We start from the raw sequence: 23,495 nt of genomic DNA on the forward strand, positions 1-23,495 counted from the left end.
AAATTGTTTTAGATTTCCTTCTAGGATTTTTATAGTTTCAGTTCTTACATTAAAGTTTTAATCCATCTTGAGTTAATTTGTATATGCTGAGAGATAAGGGTTCAGTTTTATTATTCTACATGTGGCTAACCAATTTTCCAAGCATCATTTATTGAATACAGATTCCTTTCCCTGTTGTTTATTTGTATTCACTTTGTCAACGATCAGTTGGTGGTAGGTATGTGCCCTTATTTCTGGGTTCTTTCTTCTGCTCCACTGATCTACATGTTTATTTTTATACCAGCACCATGCTCTTTTGTTTACTGTTGCTTTGTAGTATAGTTTGAAGTCAGGTAATGTGATGCCTCTGGATCTCTTCTTGCTTAGAATTTGTTTTGCTATCTTGGCTCTTGTTTGGTTCTATAAGAATTTTAAATTCTGTTTTTCTAATCCTGTGAAAAATGATGTTGATAATTTGATAGATATTTCATTGAATCTGTAAACTGTATGGTCATTTTAACAGTATTGATTCATCCAATCCATGAGCATAGGATGATTTTCCATGTGTTTGTGCCATTTATGATTTATTTCAATAATGTTTTGTAGTTATCTTTGTAGATACAATACAAAAATAGTATACCTCCTTGTTTAAATGTATTCTCAGATATTTTGTATGTGGTTATTAAAAATAAAATTAAATTTTTGATTTGCTTATAGAAATTCAATACATTTTTGTATGTTAATTTTGTATCCTGAAACTTTATGAAAGTTGTTTATCAAGTCTAAAGATATTTTGGATGGCTCTTTAGAGTTTTCTAGCTATCAGATAATGCCATCAGCAAACAGAGATAAACTGACTTTCTCATTTCTAATTTGGATGTATTTTATTTCTTTCTCTTGCCTAATTATGCTGGCTTAGACTTCTGGTACTATCTTGAATAGGAGTGATGAGGTTGAGCATCTTTGTCTTTTTTGAGTTCTTAGGTAGAATGGCTAAATTTTTCTCTATTCATTATGGTGTTGGCTGTGGGTTTGTCATAGATGCCTCTTATTTTGAGGCATGTTCCTTTGGTGACTAGTTTGTTGAGGGTTTTATTACGGATGTTGGATTTTATTAAATACTTTTTCTGCCTCTATTGAGATGATCATATGGATTTACTTTTAATTATACTTATATAGTGAGTCTCATTTATTGGTTTATATATATTAACACATCCTTGCATCTCTGAAATAATACACACTTGATTTTGATGAATTATCTTCTTGATGTGCTGCTGGTTTCAGTTTGCTAGGCTTTTGGTGAGAAGTTTTACTTATAAGTTCATCGGGAATATTGACCTGTAGTTTTCTTTTTGTAGTGTCCCTGCTACCTTTTGGTATTAAGATGATACTAGTTTCATTAAGTGAGTTAGGGAAGAATCCTTACTCCTTGATATTTTAAAATAGTTTTAATAAGATTGCTAAATGGACTAACGTATGTGATTTATCTTTTTCTGCTCATTTACCTTCAGCCTGTGGGTGTCTTTACATACAAAGTGGTCTCCTGAGGGCAGCATATTGTTGGGTCTTTTTTTCTATCCAATTTTTAATATATATTTTCTAAGTGGAGCATTTAGGCTATTTCTGTTCAACGTCAATATTGATATGTGAGGTTTTGTTCCCGTCGTAGTGTTGTTAGCTAGTTTATTTGTGGTCCCAATGGTGTAACTGATTTGGAGGATCTGTGAACTTTGTACTTATGTGTACTTTTATGGTAGTGAATATTGTTCTTTCATTTCCAGATTGAAAACTCCTTTGGGCATTTTTTGTAGGTCTGATCAAGTGGTGACACTTTTCCTTTGCATTTGCCTGTCTAGGAAAGACTTAATTTCTCTTGTTTATGTAGTTTAGTTTGGCATGATATGAAATTCTTGGCTGACACTTTGTTTTCTTTAAAAATGTTAAAAATAAGCCTTCAATATCTTCTGTCTTGTAAGATTTCTGTTCTGAAGTCTTCTGTTAGTCAGATGAGGTTTCTTTTATAGGTGATTTGACATTTTTCTTTACATGTCTTTATTTTTTATTTTTATTTTTTTGCATTGATCTTGGACAGTCTGATTACTATATATCTTGGTGATGTTCATGTTGAATATTATCTTGCATTTGTTCAATGGGTTATTTTATATCTGTGTATCTACCCCTCTTGTGAGATCTAGGGTATTTTTCTGAATTAATGCCTTGAAAACTTTTCCAAGTTGATTTGTCTTTCATTTTCCTTGTGAGGAATGCCGATTATTTGTAGTTTTGATCAGTTTACATAATCCCATATTTCTGAGGCTTTGTGTGTTTTTTAAAGTTATTTTTTCTTTATTTTTATCTGACTGGGTTAATTGAAAAGAAGAATATTCAGGTCTGAATTCTTTCTTATGTTTGGGCTCATCTATGTTAAAGCTGTCAACTGTATTTTGAAATTTCTTATTGAATTTTTCATTGCTGGAAGCTCTGTTTGGAATTTTTAAAATTATAGCTATCTTATAATTCCTATTCTGATTTTTTTCTTCTTTGCATTGATTTAAAATTTTTCTTCAGATTTCATTGAACATCCTGACAATCCATATTTTGGAATATTTTTCTGTGACTTCAGAAATTTAATTTTGGTTAGAATCCATTGCTAGAAAGATAGTGCAATCCTTTTGAGGTGTCAAAACAATCAGTCTCATCGTACTGCCAGATTTTTTGCTTTGATTCCTTCTCATGTGAAGGAGCTGTTGCTTCCTATTTTTGAATTTGCTACCATGTGGATGACATTTTTTTTTAATTATTTTGCATTATTTTATTCCTTGATGGTATGACTATAGTGTGTGTTGTGTATGATTGTTTGGCTTCATTTCTGAGTGCCTTCATGGGGTGAAGGCTCTGTATTGGTTCCTTGGTTATACACAGCTTTTATGTGGTGACTTTCTCAAATGTTGCTTTTTGTAGAGGTATATTGGGCATATAAGCTGACACACTATCTTCTGTGGGAGATGAAGAATAGAAGTCTCAGAAAGTTTATCATATATACTAACCTTATGCTGTTCTGACAACAATTTTTAAAAATTTAGTGGGGTAGTTCAGTCTTCGGTAGGTCGTGGTTAAAAGTAAGAGTTGCTTTGCCCTCCAATTTCCTGATGATGTGTTGAGGAACTTTTCCTGAAGGGGAACTTCAAGAGGAGCTTGTGTTGGGATGTGCTGAGGCTTCAGTGGTAGAGGTGGAGGGGGCTACAGGGCTCATGACCTTCAGTTCATAAAGACATTATTCTTTGGCTCCTGGTTGCAGTGTGAATTAGGTCTGTGAAAATGTCCCTCTAGTGGCTACCCCTAAAATGGTCCTAGGGCAGAACTTCTTCCCCCAGTTCATTGCAGATAGCTCTGAAGATTGTTTTCCCTCTGTTGTAGGATGCTGGCACGCTGTGTAGGGAGGGAGAGATGTTACCTACCCTTCTTGCAAGCATGAACAGCATGAGCTGAATTTCAACAGAGGTGCAGTTCTTGTGAAAACTACTGGAAAGCCTGTCCCTAAATGCACTTATACCGGTCCCAAGCAGGGAAAGCCTCTGTTGGGCTTGGAAAGCAGGAGATGACCTTTCCACATTCCATTCCCAGGTACAGGTGTGGCCCCCTTCAGTGATCAGCACCATGCCCATATTTTATTTGTCCTAAAGGAACTTTAGCAGACTGCACTCCCCCATTCTCTAGCAGTGACCCACACCAAGGGCTAGGTTTCCAGATATCCTCCAGCTCTCCAGGAACCCAGCAATCTCTTGTAGTTGCCAAAATCAGAGTTTATTCTAGGGTGTGTTCACAGGGAATGTGGTACATGCAGCAGCACAAGGGCAGAAATTCCCCCTGGCAAGGTAGTGTTGTACCATGTGCGCACAACCAGTAGGGTGCCCATTGTCTCAGTTCATACTTAAGGAGAGTGTGGGTACACCAACATGAGCTAGCCACATGGTGCTGTGTCCCCAAAAACTTCCTAAATAGCACTCAACAGTGTTGCTTGGAGTCACAGTGGCAGAGGGACTCCCCCAAAATTTGGCGGTCAGTGGTTTTTTGCAGGACTGAGGGGAGCAGAGAAGACGACCCTCCTCACCCTTCAGTGGAACCTTGGGGTCACCCACAGCCAGACTTTTGCTGCTTTCCTTTTCTGTGCCCCAGATGCTTCCTGGAGGCTCTTCAACAGGTCTTGGTTGTCTTTCCTCAGTTTTCCATTTACATGATGACAATTAGTCTGTAACTTTGATCTTCTTTCTAAAGAGAACTGTTAAATGATGTACCTACTTAGCCATGTTGAAAATAATTTTAAAAATCTTTAATATAAGGAAAACAAATGATCAATACTGTTTTCATCTTATTTGACCTATTCGAAGAAATTTAAAATTGAATAATGCTTTTTCCTTGATATACTTAATCTTCACTTAGTTTCTTGAACATCACTTTCTCTTGGTTTTCTTCCTATTAAAAATGTTTTTAAAGAAATCAGACTAATTCTCTGGTTCATCCTCTTCTTCCCAATCTGTTAATATTGAAACATTTTAAGAAGTCTTCAATTCTCCTTTTTTTTTTTTCCATTACCTTATCAATCTCATCCAGTATAATGACTTTGCTACTTACCTAGATTCAAACTTCATATAGTGAAGCCATAGCCCGTAATGTGATTGTATTTGGGAAGTATTTAGGTTTAGATAAGATCATGGGACAGAATTAGTATTCTTATAAGAAGAGAAAATTAAACCTGCACAATCTCTCTCTCCACTGCATGAAAATATGGCAAGGAGATTGCCTTCTGAAAGCCAAGAAGAGGACCCTCATCAGGAACTGAATCTGTTGACTTGATGTTGGATTCTCCAGCGTCTGGACTGTGTGAAACAAATATCTGTTGCTTAAGTCACCCAGTCTATTTTTTTAATAGCAGTACAAACTAATTAAGACAGTCCATATGGATAACTTTCTCCCTTCTTTGAGTCTGTCCTAAAATGTCACCATCTCAATTCAAACTCTTCTCAACACATAATTAAAATTACACTTGTTTCTTCCAGCACTGCCAATTCTCTTTATTTGATATTCAGTTCACATGCCATAGCATATGCCACATTTAAATGACTATATAACTTATTTTTTATCTTTATTGCTTATTGTCAATCCCCTGTAACTATAATATTGGATTTAGAATATAAAGGGTAGGGGTCTTTTCATTTTTACTAATGCATTCCAAGCACTTAGAACTTTGCTTAGAGCATGGTTATAAATACATATTTGTTAAATACATAATGGTTAAATAAATGGGGTTTTTTGCATTATCTCAGATTTTTAAAATATCTATGCATTTTAGAACATTTTACCATGTTTTCAGTTACCAAAACCTACTGCTTCATATTTGAGATCTATAGAAGAATCCTTCTTATTCTTAGTTCTAATTAAATATAAAATTATTTCTGATATATGGATGATGTGCCAACTGCATTTGAAGTCTACTGTATATAATATAGTTTTGATTATATATTCAAATTTTAAGAAATAATGTGTTAAAATGACATACTAGAATACATGCTGGACTATTTCATAATTTAATAATAGCAGTACATTTTCTGAGGAACTACTGATCCATGCTCAGTTATTTTTAAAAATGCCTATGGGCCAAAATTTATAAATGAGAAAACATTTCATAGCAATTCAGAATTGGCTTCTTCAAATATTTTAAAAGACAATATAAAACACTTGTTAAAATAGAAAACAGCATAAGGTCTATGATGTGAAAATAAATGAGCTCTAATTAGTGTGAGATATATTTTGTGAAGTATTGCTAAACAAGTTGCAACTGAGGTCTAAAAAGGATTGTATCAATGTAAATAAGTCAGGAGTTTTAAAATATTTTTTGTTTCAACAGTTTGTTAGCTCTGATTTCTTTAAATCATATTTTGTAATTCTCATTGTAGAGATTTTTCACCTCTGTGGTTAGCTGTATTCCTAGCTATTTTATTCTTTCTGTGGCCATTGTGAACGTGATTGGATTTTTGATTTGGCTCTCAGCTTGGACGTTGTTGGTTTATAGAAATGCTACTAATTTTTGTACATTGATCTTGTATCCTAAAATTTTTCTGAAGTTCTTTATATATTTAGGAGCTTTTGGGCAGAGATTATGGGGTTTTCTACGTGTAGAATCATATCATTTGCAAATAAAGGTAGTTTGAGCTTCCTATTTTCCTGTTTGAATGCCTTGTATCTCTTTCTCTTGTCTGCTCTGGCTACGACTTCCAGTACTATGTTGAATAGGAGTGATAAGAGTAGGTATCCTTGTCTTCTTCTAGTTCTCAAGGGAAATGCTTCAAGCTGTTGCCTATTCAGTATGATGTTGGCTGTGGACTTGTCATTGATGGCTCTTATTATTTTGAATTATGTTCTTTAGATGCCTAGTTTGTTGAGGATTTTTAACAAGAAGTGATGTTGAATTTTATCAAAAGCCTTTTCTGCATCTATTGAGATGATCGTGCCATTTTTGTTTCTAGTTCTGTTTATGTGGTGAATCACATTTATTGATTTAGGTATGTTGAACCAACTTTGCATCCCAGGAATAAAGCCTACATGATTGTGATGGTGTAGCTTTGTGATGTGCTGCTGGATTCAGTTTACTAGCATTTTGTTGAGGATTTTTGTTCATCAAGGCTATTGACCTGAAGTTTTATTTTATTTTTTTGTTGTGTCTGTGCCAGATTTTGGTATCAGGATGATGCTGGCCTCATAGAATGAGTTAGAGATGACACAAACAAATGGAAAAACATTCCATGCACATGGAGAGGAAGACTCAACATTGCTAAAATACCACACTGCACAAAGCAGTATACAGATTCAATGCTATTTCTATCAAATTACCAATAACATTCTTTACAGAATTAGAAAACAACTATTTTAAATTTCACATGGAAACAAGCAAAAAAAGCCTAAATAGCCAGGGCAATCTTAAGCAAAAAACAAAGATGGAGGAATCACATTACCTGACTTCAAACTATACTACAAGTCTACAGTAATCAAAACAGCATGATACAGATACGAAAGGAGACACATAGACAAATGGAAGAAAATAGAGAGTCCAGAAATAAAACCACACACGTGCAAACATCTGTTCTTTGACAAAGTCAACAAAAACAAGCAATGGGGAAATAAATCTCTATTCAATAAATGATGCTGGGATAACCGGCCAGCCATATGCAGAAGATTGAAACTGGAACCTTTCCTTACACCATATACAAAAGTCAATGAAAGATGGATTTAAGACTTAAATGTAATACCTAAAACTATACAAACCCTGGAAGATCAACTAGGAAATACCATTCTGGACATCAACCCTGGCAAAGATTTCATGATGAAGACACCAAAGCAAATGCAACAAAATAAATATTGACAAATTGGACCTAATTAAACTAAAGAGCTTATACACAGCCAAAGAAAAATAAAGAAAAGGAAAGATAAAAAGAAAATAACCCTATCAACAGGAAAAACAGACAACCTACAGAATGGGAGAAAGTATTTGTAACCTATGCCTCTGACAAAGGCCTATTTTCCAGCACCTCCAATGAACATAAACAAATGTTCAAGCAAAAAAGAAACAACCCTATTAAAAAGTGGGCAAATGACTTGAACAGACACTTTTCAAGGAAGACAGGCATAAGGCCAAGAAAGGTATGAAAAAAGCTCAATACCACTAATCATTAGAGAAATGTCAGTCAAAACCACAATGAGATAACCATCCCATCTCCCACTACACAGAATGGCTATTGTTCAAAAAGTTAAAAAAAAAAACAAAAACAAAACAGATGTGATTTCTCAAAGAACTTAAAACAGAATTACCATTTGACCCAGCAATCACATTATTGGGTATATACACAAAGGAATATAAATTGGTCAGGCAGGGTGGCTCACACTTGGAATCCTAGCACTTTGAGAGGCTGGGGTGGGAGGATCCCTTGAACTCAGGAATTTGAGACCAACTTGCACAACATGGCAAAACCCCATCTCTACAAAAAATACAAAAATTAGCTAGGCATGGTGACATGTGTCTGTCCTGTAGTCCCAACTACTTGGGGGGCTGAGGCAGGAGGATCACTCAAGCCCAGGAGGTTGAGACTGCAGTGAGTTGAGATTGCACCACTGCATGCTACACTGAGTGACAAAGTGAGAGACTGTCTCAAAAAAAAAAAAAAAAAAAAAAAAAGAAATATATATATATATATATATATATATATATATACACATACATACACACAGAGAGAGAGAGAGAGAGAGAGAGTTCTATCCTAAACACACACACACACTTATGTGTTCATCGCAGCACTATTTAAAATAGCAAAGACCTAGAACCAAACTAAAGCCTATCAACAGTAGACTGGATAAAGTCTATACATATACAACATGGAATACTACACAGCCATAAAGAAGGACAAGATCATGTCCTTTGCAACAACATGGACGGAAATGGAGGTCATTATCCTAAGCAGATTAATGAAGGAAAGGAAGACCAAATACCACATTTTTTTTTATACTTTAAGTTCTAGGGTACATGTGCACAATGTGCAGGTTTGGTACATGTGTATACATGTGCCATGTTGGTGTGCTGCACCCATCAACTTGTCATTTACATTATGTGAGCCAAATATTGAATGCATGAATTCAAAAAAGGAAACAAATGACACTGAGGCCTACTTGAGGGGGGAAGATGGAAAGAGGAAATGGTAAAAAACTACCTGTTGGCTACTATGCTTATTACCCAGATGACAAAAAAAAAAAAATCTGTAAAATGCCTGTAATCCCAGCACTTTGGGAGGTCGAGGCAGGAGGATCACAAGTCAGGAGATCAAGACCATTCTGGCTAACACGGTGAAACCCCATCTCTACTAAATATACAAAAAATTAGCTGGGCATGGTGGTGGGCACCTGTAGTCCCAGCTACTAGGGAGGCTGAGGCAGGAAAGTGGCATGAACCCGGTAAGTGGAGCTTGCAATGAGCCAAGATCCCGCCGTTGCACCCCAGCCTGAGGAACTGAGCAAGACTCTGTATCAAAAAAAAAAAAAAAAAAAAAAAAAAATTTCAACAAACCCCCCTGACACAACAATTTACCTATATAACAAACTTGCTCATAGAGTCCTGAACCTAAAATGAAGTGGGGAAAAAAGAAAAAAAGTTTGTAATAAAATATTCATTATTTTATAAAGACTATTGAAGAAACACAATTTTATTTTGTTTCTTTCTTAAGTAAAAGTACTCCTGCTGTTTTATATTTTATACAATAGTAAACTTTAAATTCAGTGGGATGTTTTCTCTAACCTCAGTAGTAATCCGGATTTAAATTAATTCTATTTTGGATTATACTGACAATTCTAGTTCTAGTGATACTTTCCCTATATTCCATCCCCCATAAATGACAGTGGCTAATAAAAAATAGCATTTATTAGAACATCTGGAGTCAATATTTACGCTTTACTATATTTATCATATATGTACATATGTTTGTGTCTGCCTTTTGAAAAATCTTTTTAAAAATTAATAAATCTTGTTTTTAGAGTAGTTTTAGATTCACAGCCAAAAATTAAGCAAAAAGTACAGTGAGTTTCTGACCACCCCTGTTCCCCCACACAAAACTTCCCCTGCTATCAACATCCTGCAATGAAAGGGTACATTTATTACAATCATTGAACCTACGTTGAGACAATATTATGATCCAGAGTTTATAGTTTACATTAGGATTCCCTCTTGGTGTTGTACAATACAGCTCTATGAGTTTTCCATACAGAGCTTTTGAATGTATTTTTGTTAGATTTATATCAATGCATTTCATTTGGGGGATGTTAATATAAATAGTAGTGCATTTTTAGCTTAAAATTCCACTTTTTTATTGTTGGTATATAGGAATGTGATTGGCATTTGGAGAAATGTACATTGAATGACACGTATCCACCATTTCAGTATCATACAGAATAGTTTCACTTTCTAAAAATAGTGCTTTGCCTATTCATCTCATTATTTTCTCTAATCCCTGGCAATCACTGATCTGTTTACTGTTTCCATAGTTTTGCCTTTTCCAGAATGTCACGTAGTTGAAATTGTACAAATGCAGCCTTTCCAGATTGTCTTCTATCATATAGTAATATAAATTTAAAGTCCCTCCATGTGTTTTCATGGCTTGATAATAAGTTTTTAAGCACTAAAAAATATTCCAGTGACTGCATGCACCACAGTTTGTTTATCCATTCACCCACTGAAGAGCATTTCAGTTCCTTCCAAGTTTTAGCAATTATAATTAAATTTGCTATGCACATATGTGTGCAGGTTTTTGTGTAGACATAATTATCAACTTCTTTGGGTAAATACCAAGAAGTGCATTTGCTAGATCTTGCTAGATCATATGGTAGAAGTATGTTTAGTTTTGGAAAAAATTGTCAAATTGTCTTTCAAAGTGTCCACTTTGCATTCCCATCAGCAATGAATAAGAGCTTCTGTTGCTCCACATCCTAGCCAGCATTTGGTGTTGTCTTTTTTTTTTTTTTAATTGTTTTATTTTTTAGGTTTAGGCCATTCTAATTGGTATAGAGTAGTATCTCTTTACGTAATATACGTATCTCTTTAGGTAATATACGTAATTAGGTAATTACGTATATTGTTGAACAACTTAAAAAAAAACTTATTTTAGGTTCAGGAGTACACATACAGATTTGTTATGTAGATACTTTTTTTGTGTTGCAGAGGTTTTGTATACAGATTATTTAGTCAACCAGATAATAAGGATAGTACCCAATAGTCAGTTTGTTGTTTATTGTGTGTGTATCTTCCTCAAGCAGTATCTCTTAAAGTTTTTGGACATATTTTAATGGGATTGTTAATTTTCTTATTGTAAAGTTTTAAGAACTTTTTTGTATTTTGGAAAGCATTTTTTATCAGATATGTATTTTGCAAATCCTCTCCCCCAGTCTGTGGCCTGTCTTTTCATTATCTTGTTATTGTCTTTCACAGAGCAGAAGTTTCTAATTTTAATGAAGTATAAGTTATCAATAAAATTTCTTTCATAGATAATTTGTTTGGTGTTATATCTGAAGTAATTGCCATACCTAGGGTCATCTAGGTTTTCTTCTATACTATCTTCTATAGTATCTATACTATACTATCTTCTAGGTGTTTTATATTTTTTTATTTATGTATAGGCCTATGATGCATTTCAAGTTAATATTTGTGAAGGGCTTAAGATCTGTGTCTAGCTTCACTTCATTTTTGTTGCATGTAGATGTCCAGTTCTAGCAAAATCTGTTGATAAGATTATCTTGTCTTCAGTGTGTTGTCATTCTTTGTCAAGGATGTCAAATTTATGTGGGTATATTTCTAGACTTTTTACTCTGTATCATTTATGTATTTGTTTATTCTTTTGCCAATAGTTCACTATCTTAATTATTGTGTTTTATAGTAAGTCTTGAATTAGAGTAGTAGTCCTATGGCTTTGTTATTGTCCTTCAATATTGAATTGACTTTTCTGGGTAATTTGCTTCTCCATATAAACATTAGAATCAATCAATCTTTTAACATCCACAAAATAAGTTGGTGGAATTTTGATTGGGATTGTGTTGGATTGATACATCAGTTAGAAAGAACTGACCAAATATTGACTCCCTCTATCAATAAACAATCTATGAATTCAGTTCTTCTTTGATTTTTTTTTTTTTCCATCGGAGTTGTGTAGTTTTCTTCATACAGGTCTTGTACACATATTACTAGACTTATGTAAAGGTTTTTTATTTTTGAGGTATTAATATAAATGATGATGTATTTTTAACTTAAAATTCTACTTCATTATTGTTGGTATATAGAAAAGTTATTGGCATTTGCATATTATCATTGCATTCTGCAAACAGTATAATTACTTATTAATCTAAGAGGTTTTATGCTGATTCTTTCAGATTTTTCATATATATGATCATGTCATCAAGGAAAAATGACAAATCTATTGTTTCTTCCTAATTTGCATTCCTTTTTTTTCCTTTCCTTGTTGTATTGTAATAGCGTCATTGTCTGGGATGATACCTGAGGTTCGTTTTCTCATGGCCATGAAGATCAAGGACATGGACACACAAGAGTGAGATGAGGAGTAGAAGTTTAATAGGAAACAGAAAGAGACTAGCTCTCTGCTACAGAGAGGGGTCCCAGAAAAATAGGTTGCTGGATCCGCAGTGAAATGCAGGGCGTTTTATACATAGCTGATGAGGAGGTGGTGCCTGATTATATAAGGTGCAAAAAACTGGTTGGACCAGGTGTGCCATTTACATAGGGCATGAATCCCTGGTAGCCTCCAAGCTAATCTTTTATTACGCAGGTGGATTTTCTGTTCTAGCTGCACCATGTTGTTGCCCATTTCTTTCTTACTGTGCATGTGGTAACAAAAAAGCGAAGATAGAGCCTCCATGTTGGGCATCGCTGGCCCCCACTGATTTCCTCTAATTTGATTTAGCTTTTTCTATTGGCACAGCTGCTGGCATTCCCACGTGCAAGCTCCAGCTTCCTTATCTATGTTTGCAGCTCAATTTTTCAGGCTGCTCCTTGGAAGAAAAGAAACGATTTTTGGGGATGCCTTTTGGTAGTAAAGAAATTCTGCTGAGGACGTTTTCGCCCTATCTGGCTAAATAATTTATTTCCACCCCCTGTATTATTATTACATTAGCTAGGACTTTCACTATAATATTAAAAAGCAGTGATGAGTGGGCACATCCTTTCTTGGGTCCCATCTCAGCAAGAAAGCTTCTAGTTTCTCATCTTTGAGTATGATGTTAGAACTTTTTTTTAGATGATATTTATCCAGTTGAGTACGTATCCTTCACTTTCTAGTTTGCTGAAAGTTTTTGTTTAAAATTATTGTTAGATTTTCTGAATTGCTATCTTGCATTTTTTTTTTTTTTTTTTGAGACGGAATCTCTTTGTCGCCCAGGCTGGAGTGCAGTGGCGCGATCTCGGCTCACTGCAAGCTCCGTCTCCTGCATTCATGCCATTCTCCTGCCTCAGCCTCCTGAGTAGCCGGGACTACAGGCGCCCACCACCACGCCTGGCTAATTTTTTGTATTTTTTGTATTTTTTGTATTTTTTTTTTTTTTTTTTTTTTTTTTTTTTTTTTGAGACGGAGTCTCCCTCTGTCGCCCAGGCTGGAGTGCAGTGGCCGGATCTCAGCTCACTGCAAGCTCCGCGTCCTGCATTCACGCCATTCTCCTGCCTCAGCCTCCCGAGTAGCCGGGACTACAGGCTCCCGTCACCTTGCCCGGCTAGTTTTTTGTATTTTTAGTAGAGACAGGGTTTCACCGTGGTCTTGATCTCCTGACCTTGTGATCCGCCTGTCTCGGCCTCCCAAAGTGCTGGGATTACAGGCTTGAGCCACCGCACCCAGCCGATATTCAACTGTTAAATAAGCCTTGGGTAGCTGAGATAAATCTTATTTGATTGTTATTGTAACTCTTTTTATACATTGTTAAATTTGATTTGCTAATATTTTGCTGTAGAATTTTGCATCTATATTCCTTAGAAACATTGGTTTATAGTTTAAATTTCTTATTATGGTTTTGTCTGGTTTTGCTTTTTCATAATGCTGGCCTCATAGAATGAGTTAGAAAATATTCCTCTGCTTCTATTTCCTGAAGGAGTTTGTATAAAAGTGTTATTATTTATTATTTTTTTTAATTTGTGGTACAATTAACCAGTGAAACTATTTGGACAAAGTACATTCTCTTTTGGAAGGTTACTAATTACTCGTGGAATTTCTTTAATAATAAAGATCTATTCAAGTTGTCTATTTCTTTTTTTCTGTGAATTTTGGCAGATTTTGTATTTCAAGAAATTAGTCTATTTTTCTAGGGTATCAAATTTGTGGGCATAGAATTGTACATAAATTCCTGCATTATCCATTGAATGTCTGTAAGATCTGTAGTGATGTCCCATCATTCATTTCTGATATTAGCAATTTCTGTCTTTTTTCTCATGCTAGTTTATTTATTTTCCTTGTTTATTTAATTTCCTTTCCTCACTTCAGATGTAATTTATCTTACTTTTTCTAGTTTCTTAAAGCAGAAGTTTAAATGGTTGCTTTTAGATCTTTCTTATTTTCTAATATATGCATCCAGTGTTATAAATTTCACTGTAAGCACTGCTTTTATTATATCCCACAAATTTCATAAATTATACTTTTATATCTATTTAGTTAAATATTTTAGAAATTCATTTTGAGATATCTTAAATATTTTAGAAATTTTTCTTTTTTAGGCTGGGTGCAGTGGCTCACACCTATAATTCCAGCAGTTTGGGAGACTGAGGCAGGAGGATCATGAGGTCAGGAGTTTGAGACCAGCCTTACCAACATGATTACATACCGTCTCTACTAAAAATACAAAAAATTAGCTGGGCATGGTGGCATGTGCTTGTAATCCCAGCTACTAAGGAGGCTGAAGCAGGAGAATCACTTGAACCCAGGAGGCAGAGGTTGCAGTGAGCCAAGATCACACCATAGCACTCCAGCCTGGGCAACAGATCGAGACTCCATCTCAAAAAAAAAAAAAAGAAAAGAAATAAAGTAATTGCCTTTTATGATCCATGTTTTATTGAGACATGTCATTTAATCTTTAAGCGTCTTATAATTTCATAGCTACCTTTTATGTTATTGGTCTCTATTCCAATTCCATTGTATTATGAAAGCACTGTTTGATTTTCATTGTTTGATATTAAGGTGTGTCTTTGGCCTAGACTATGGTCTGCCTGGGTGAATGTTCCATGTGAGCTTGAGAAAAATGTGTAACCTGCTGTTGTTGGATGGTGTAGTCTGTAGATTTCAATCATATCCAGTTGATTGATGGTATTGCTGAGTTCAATTATGCCCTTACTGATTTTCTGATTGTTAGCATTTTATCTTTCTCCTGAACAGGTACTAAAGTCTCCTACTAAATAGTGGATTCACCTATTTCTTTTGCCAGTTGTATCAGTTTTGCCATTATGTACTTCAGTGATCTGCCTTTAGGCCGAAACACATTAAAGATTGTTATGTCTCCCTGTAGTATTGACCCTTTTACAACTATGTAACGCCTCTCTTTATTGCTAAGAACTCACCTTGCTCTAAATTCTGCTCTATCTAAAGTTAATAAAACTACTCATGCTTTCTTTTGATTTGTGTTAGCATAATATATCTTTCTATATTCCCTAACTTTTAATCTCTATGTATCTTTGTATTTAAAATGGGTTTCTTGTAGACAAAATATAGTTCCGTTTCTAAAAATACACTAACAACCTCCATATTTTAATTTTTGTATTTGGGCCATTGAAATTTAAAGTAATTACTGATATTGTTGGATTAATACCTACCATATTTGTTACTATATTTTATTTGCTGCCCTTGTTCTTTCTTCCTACTTTACTACACATTTTAATGCCTTTTTGTGGTTCTGATTGAGGATTCCATATAACATTATGACCCTTTTTTAACATACAAGTCTATTCCTAGATAGCACTTGGCAATAACGTTGTTACTACACTGCATTCTACTACCTGGTTGTGGTAATCCTAAAAGATCATCTCTCAAGTTGAACATTTTTATTCAGGCACATAATTGGATCACACTACTTAAACATTTTTACTCAGATGTGGACATAGATTTCCTCTGATAGGTGAAATATGAACAGAAGATAGAGTGTCATATCTTGGAGTAATTTTATCAATAAAAATCAACTTATGTCTCACTTCAGTCACTCTTTGCCATCTCTGCACTCTTATCCTGAATGCATATAATACCAAGATGGACCTTCATTTGACGGTGTCTCTAAGTAAACACAATGAGGAGAGTCCTCAGGATAACCCTTATGTGTCATGTAGCATAAGAGAAGTATAAACTTCAATGTTTTAAGTTGTTACAATGTTTGAGATTGGCTATTTCTATTATATCACCGGCATCTCCCAAATGACAGGTAAAATGGAACCAAAAGAGGTTCATGAATAACATCAAATATATGGCATAATCTTTGAAGCAAGTAAGGATACTGTGTGATAAATGTTATTGGAGGTTGGAAGTTTATATTGGAGTTAGATGCTATTGGATCTATTTATGTTATGTAGTAGCAAAATTTGGTAAAGCACTTGCGTATAATAAACTTTTGACTCTAGATCAAGGGTTGGCAAATATTTTTATTAAGAGGCAGATGGTAAATATTCTAGGCTTTTTGGGCCGTATGTTCTCTATTGTAACTACTCAATGCTGCTGTCTTAGCAGGAAAATAGCTAGAGACAATATATAAGCAAATGGGTATAGATGCATACTATTAAGATTTTATTTACCAAAACAAATGACCTGCTGAGTGCAAAGGTTGGAAAAGGAAACTTAAGAGCAAAGGTAGTGAACTGTTGGCTGCATTAGACAAGATACTATAAGGAAACGAGTTCAGAAAAGTCATTAGAAATCATGAAAATAGACACCAGAGACTTAGAAGTTGGAAAGAGGCAACTTCAATAAAGCATGTATTTTCTGTGGAGAACAGATATGCTCATCTTACGCAAAACTTGGTTACTCAGTATCTTAGTTTGGACTTTAGCAACCAAGTGTTATACATTGGGTGGCTTTTAAGCAACAAAAATTTACTTCTCACAGCTCTAGAGGCTGGAAGTCAGATATCAAGATGCTGACAAGGTTGGGTTCATGTGAGGGTCCTCTTCTTTGTTTCTCTTCTTTGTTTCAGACTCTTGTTTCTCATTAGATCCTTACATGGCCAAAAGAGGGCAAAAGCCCTCCTTGGTGTCTCTTATAAGGATGCTAATCCCATTCATGAGTGCTCCAACCTCATAACTTAATTACCTTCCAAAGGACCCACTTCCACATACAATGATGTTGAAGTTTAGGATCTCAGCAGATACATTTTAGGGGAGGGACACATTCAGTTCATCATACTTAGTCATGTCTCTAAAGAATTGTGGCTGTGGTTTTTAGCACATGCAATGAAGGGGAGTCAAATAAAAAAGCAGCCCATCAAGTCCTTGAATCAGTTGTACTGCTAAATGAGAAATTATAATCATGAATTAAAAGAAGCCATTGTTCAGTACTTAAAGCCCTCCCATTACTTCCCTCTCTTCTATGTGCAGGAAAAGGCTTGAGAAGCCTGCTCAGCCTGCAAGAAGATGACATAAGATAATTAAAAAGAAAACGGAGAAACTCAATGATGACAGGCTGATGTAGGCAATGAACTGAGAAGCTACTCTCTGGGAGCAAAATCTAAAAACATTCTCCATTCCTAGGATGTGAGATTTAGAAACTCCTCTCAATATTTTTCTTGTGTTATTTCAATAGTGCTATGAAAAGGGGCTGCTATATGGTTCCAAACCTTCCCTCTGTCCCAAAACTGTCTCCTTTCGTGAATTTGTGGAGAATATATTACTTGTCTTCTTGGTACATATATCTTGAGGCTGAGATCAGGTCTAAGATTATAATAAAGGCCTAAACATAGGGCATGATGGTTATTGTGCTAGACTTTTGGGTTGCCTACTTTGGGAGGCATAAGCATGTTATACCTGAGTGAGAAACAAATTTTTATAATAGAAGGGAAGAAGATTCTACCAATTAGAACTATTCACAAATACATAGTATTATCATTCATAAAGGAGAAACATTCCACCTACTTTAACTAAACTATCCCTATGTGATTTTCTATGGTCAATCAAATGCGAGTTGAAATGTTACATAGTACTTCTAGACAAAATGTTAATATAATTGTGTGGCCAACCATCTTTTCTTTTTCTCCCTACCTCCAAAACTGCATATGCATTTATCACAATGGAGCTTCTGTCAGCTAAGATCCATGAAGTAACTACTAAGACCTGAGTCCTCTTGACCCCTTGATTGCCCTCACTGGCCTTACAGCATTAGTGGGGGGAAGAAAAGTCTTCTTTCAAGCTTTAAATATAAGATATATAACAACTTGCTATAACTGTGTATTTTCAGACTATACTGGCAGTTCTTCTCATAAATACTGCCCATTCAATTCTCTTTAATTAAGAAAACTCATCAGCCTTTATAAATCTATTTAAAGTATAAAATTAAAGAATGTCTCCAATTATACAAAAGTGATCTGGGTTGGAAGCATCACAGACCCTAGGGTAGTACAAATAGAGACAAGGTAGTCAGGAAAGAAAAAATACTTTGGGGTTCAGGCCTGAGTAATGAAGGTGCAGACAGCCATAGAAAGCCTTTAGGACCAATAAGCAGCCAGGAAGAGTGTGGCTGCTCCAAACAGCATACCTGATAATTTGATTGGGGCTACTAAGGAAAAACAGCATGGTAAAAAACCTGGACATGAGATAACTACTTGTCAGTATTTGAAGCAAACATCTCTGGAGAAACGTTTCAATACAGAACCTAGAACCAATATAGAATTAGATGAAGCAATAAATTCATGGTCAGGGATTATTAAACACTCAAGAATCCCATCAATATTTAGTGAAGTTCTGAAGAAACAATATGCAACTGATTTTAATTCTATGGATTATTTATATTGTGAGTGTCAATCACAGAATACAGAATATCTACATATAAAATGTTTAAATAAACAATTTATGCAGTTTTTAAATAAAGCATTCCAGAAGGGAAATGTGAGAAAAACACTTGGAAATAAAACTGAAATGGAAGCATCTAGAAATAAAAAATAACTTTGTTACAATAAAAAAAATCAATAGATGGTTAAGTCAATTGCTAAATTATGGGAAAAAAGAATTGTCTCACTCTGTTAAAAAATGATATAATTTGATGACTATTACTTTTAAAAATGCTTAGGCAGAAATCCTTAGGATATTTGTAATATGCCAAAAATTATTTAACCTAATAAACATAAAGTAAAAATATTTTCAATAAACATAACTCTGAGTATTGAGAGAGGTATCTCCTTCATAATCAGGGGCAGGCCCATTATCACTATGTATATTCAACATTGTAGGAGGCAAATAGCTAGAACAAAGAAAAATATACAAGGATGAGGATTATAAAGACAGCAAGTAATCATCACTTGCCATTGACATGATTATTTAAAAGTAGGATTGGGAGAAAGATGCTATAGGCATATCAGTATTAGCAATAATAAGATAAATAATACTGTGGACTGAAGCAAGAATAATAAGCAGATTGATCAATAAGCAAATTCAAATGCTTACAAGCAATATTTAGAAATTTAAATAGCAAGAAAAAAATAAAAGCATCTATATATTACTGTAATAGCCTGGCGTGGTGGTGCATGCCTGTAATCCCAGCTACTCTGGAGGCTGAGGCAGGAGAATTGCTTGAACCCAGGAGGCAGAAGTTGCGGTGAGCTGCGATTGCAATATTGCACTCCAGCCTGGGCAGCAAGATCAAAACTCACTCCATCTCCAAACACAACAACAAAAAAAGAAATTACCATAATAAATGTGCAAGACATGTGCACAGAAAATTATATCATTTAACTAAAAAAGTTAAAACTCTAAAATAATGAGATATACCCAATATCAATAGGTAGAATGAATAAATATCATAAATATATCATTCCTTTTCTACAGATCCAAACTTATCTACAGATTCAATGACTCTAAAATTTACATAAAGTAGTGAATGACTATAAATAGTTTAACCCTCTCTCAAGAAGAAAAATGTGGAAGAAATGTCTTTGCTAAATCCAGAGGCTTATTTTAAGTTATAGTAATTCAGACAGTGTAAAAAGTGTACAAAGTTAGGCAAACTGACATATAGAACAAAATAGTGAACCCAAAAATAGATCCACACAAATATGCCACTTTGATTTAGGGCTGAGGTGGCGAAATGAGCAGCAAAAATTTGTTATCCATATGGAAAGAAAAATGAAATTGAATTCCTTCATCAAAACACATCCATAATTGAAACCCAGATGGCTTAAAACTTGAAACACCACAGACAAAGCTTTAAAATGTTTGAAAGAAAATACAGATGAATATATTTTTGATATTCAGAAGTGGTAGATTTTGAAAATTTGCAAAAGTGTTCACTATTAAAGCATGAGCATTTTAAATGTGGATATATTAAGTTCAAAAACTTCTATTCATCCAAAGATAGGTTAAAAAGCTAAAAATCAAGCTATAAACTGGGGGAAATATTTGTAGCTCATAACTCAAACACTGGAATGAAAAATGTATAATAAGAAAACAAAGTTTTAATAGTCAGTTGCTATATAACAAACCACCCCACCATTTATTGGATTAAAGCAGGAACCATTTTATTTATTTATTTATTTATTTATTTATTTATTTATTTATTGAGACGGAGTCTCACTTTGTCGCCCAGGCTGGAGTGCAGTGGCGCTATCTCGGCTCACTGAAAGCTCTGCCTCCCAAATTCATGCCATTCTCCTGCCTCAGCCTCCGGAGTAGCTGGGACTACAGGCGCCAGCCACCATGCCCAGATAATTTTTTGTATTTTTAGTAGAGACCAGGTTTCACCGTGTTAGCCACGATGGTCTGGGTCTCCTGACTTCGTGATCCGCCCGTCTCCGCCTCCCAAAGTGCTGGGATTACAGGCGTGAGCCACCGTGCCCAGCCGGGAATCACTTTTTTAAATTGGTCTGTAATTTAGGCAACGCTCAATGGAAATAACTTGTCTCTGGGCTCCATTGTATCGACCCGACAGACAGACAAGGACAGAAAAGTCCAAGATGACACGACTCAGACATTTCCAGCAACTGCTTTGGAGTAGCCAAATGCTTAAGAACCGGCCAGGACTCTGGTTTTTTGTTTGTTTTTTGTTTTTAACTTTTATTTTATGTTTGAGGGTACATGTGAAGGTTTTTATACGTAAGAAACACGTGTTGCAGGGATTATTGTACACATTATTTCATCATTCAGGTATTAAGCTCAGTACCCAATAGTTACCTTTTCTGCTCTTCCACACGCCACCCTCCCGCTCAAGTAGGCCCCTATGCCTTTTCTTTCCTTCTTTTTGTCAATAAGTTCTTATTACTTAGCTCTCACTTATAAGTGAGAACATGTGGTCACATCTTTCAGGTCTTATCTCCATGTGACTTCTTCATCTGGCTTGTTAGTCAGACTTCTTTAACTGATGGCTCAGGATTTGGAAAAGTGAAAACAGAAGTACTAAGAGCTGTCTAAGTCTGGGCCCCAAAGTCACACAGCATGCTTCTCATTTCATTTGTCAAATCAAGTCAAGGGCCAGTTCAAAGTCAATGGGAGGAAATATAGAACCTAACTCTTGAGGGTAGAATTGATATCAGACCTTTGGGATGAAACAAATGACTGGGGTCATTTCTAAAACAATCTACCATGTAGCCCTATAGAAAAATTAGCAAATATATGCAGTCATTTCCCAGCAGGAAAGAAAAGATCACCGTAAAAAGAGATCCTCAGTCTCATCACTTTCATGATTAATGAGAGCGATGTTTGACCACAATGAAATTTCATTTTACACTCCTTCGAGTGGCAAAAAAAAAAAAAAAAAAAAGAAAAAAAGAAAGAAAGAAAGAGAGAAAAAAAATCAGATAACATGAAATACTTGAGAAGTATTGCACCACTGACCTGTCCTATTTTTGGCAATGAAAGTGCCAACTGACACAACTTTCTGGTACAAAATTCAGCATTGTCTTCTAAAGTTGAGCACCCCATATGCTATGACATAAAAATTACTCTGTGTTCATATGCATCACAAAATGTTTCAGAAGTCAACCAAAAGGCACGTATAAGAATGTTCATAGCAGTGTTGATTTTAACAACAAAACCTAGAATCAAACCCGATGTCCCCTGATAACAAAAATGGATAAATAAAATGTTGGTGTCTTCACACAATGTGTCTTAGTAACTGTGGGCTGCTAGAGTAAGAATAACATAGACTGGGAGACTTAAAAGACCAATATTTATTTCTCAAAATTTTAGAAGCTGGGAATTCCAACTCTGAAACAATGGCAGATCCTGTGTCTGGAGACAATTGCCATCTCATTGTATCCTTACATGGCCTGAAGAGAGGGAAAGAGACAAAAACACACACAAAGAGGTAAGTGTAGTCTCTTTTCTTCTAAGGGTACTGATTCCATTCATGAGAGCTCTATGCTCACAACCTAACTCACTCTCTCTCTCTCTGAAAGTCCCACTTCCAAGCACCATCACCTTGGGAATTAGGCCTCAACATATGAACTTTGGGGGGATATAAACATTCAGTCTATAGCATTATAGAATACTATTTAAGAGGGTAAACAAATATTATGATACATATAATAACATGGATAGATCATAAAAACATAATTTTGAATGAAAAGATCAAATCCAGGAAAATTACAGAGTATGATACTTGTTTTATACAATTCCAGAACTTCTATATACACACATATATTAATCACTATACAGAGTGATAAAATTATGTGTAAGCATAACAAACAACATGAAGTTGTAAGGACGATATTTGTACAGGATGCAAGAGGAGATCAGAGTCAGATACGTGCCATTCAGAAATGTTTTAGTGCTTGGGTAATGATTTATGAATATTATTTATTTTTTAAGAAGTTGTACTATTCTTTCCTTCAATTCATGCTGACTAGTTCAGGAAAATTGGGATATATTTGTGCATTCACCTACGATATGAATTATAAGATTATGTATTTCATATTTTCCTTTTTTTCTTTTATCCCTTTTCTTCCTCACATTACTACAATTATTTTTCTTTTTGTATCGTTTATTTGGAGATACAAACTTATCCTCAAACTGAGCAGCACAAAACAACAAATATGTATTTTATCACACTGTTTCCGAATATCAGGAACCTGGCTATATCTTAGCTGGTTAATTTTGACTCTGGGGCTCATGAAATTGCAGTCAAGACATAGGCAGAGGCTGTAGTCATCTGAAGAGTTGACCTGGCTCCTTAATGTTCCAGATTCACTTACAAGGCTGTTGGCAGGAGACCTCAGTTCCTTGCTGGCTGTTGTTCGGAAACCTCAGCTCTTCATCATGTGGGCCTTTCCATAGAGATACTCATGATTTGGCTTCCCGTAGACCTAGTGATCCCAGAGAGAGCATTTAAGACAATACACAACCTCAGGAGTAACATACCATTACTTTGCCATATTCTGCAGGTCACACAAGACAATTCTGATATAAGATGGGAGAGAATTATGGATTGTGAATATCTGAAGGTAGGGATCATTGAGGGCCATCTTGAAGGCTGGCTATTATGCTGATAAAATTTTATTTATGAATTTATTTATTTATGGATTTATTTATTATTATACTTTAAGTTCTAGGGTACATGTGCACCACATGCAGGTTTGTTACATATGTATACATGTGCCATGTTGGTGTGCTGCACCCATTAACTCGTCATTTACATTAGGTGTATCTCCTAATGCTATCCCTCCCCGCTACCCCCACCCCATGATATAACTTTTAATAACGAATACTAAAAACATATTACCAATATAACTATGTGAAGAAAAATGTGAATGAATAATACATT

Source organism: Macaca nemestrina, chromosome 1 (assembly GCF_043159975.1).
Source record: "Macaca nemestrina isolate mMacNem1 chromosome 1, mMacNem.hap1, whole genome shotgun sequence".
NCBI classification, from domain to species: domain Eukaryota; kingdom Metazoa; phylum Chordata; class Mammalia; order Primates; family Cercopithecidae; genus Macaca; species Macaca nemestrina.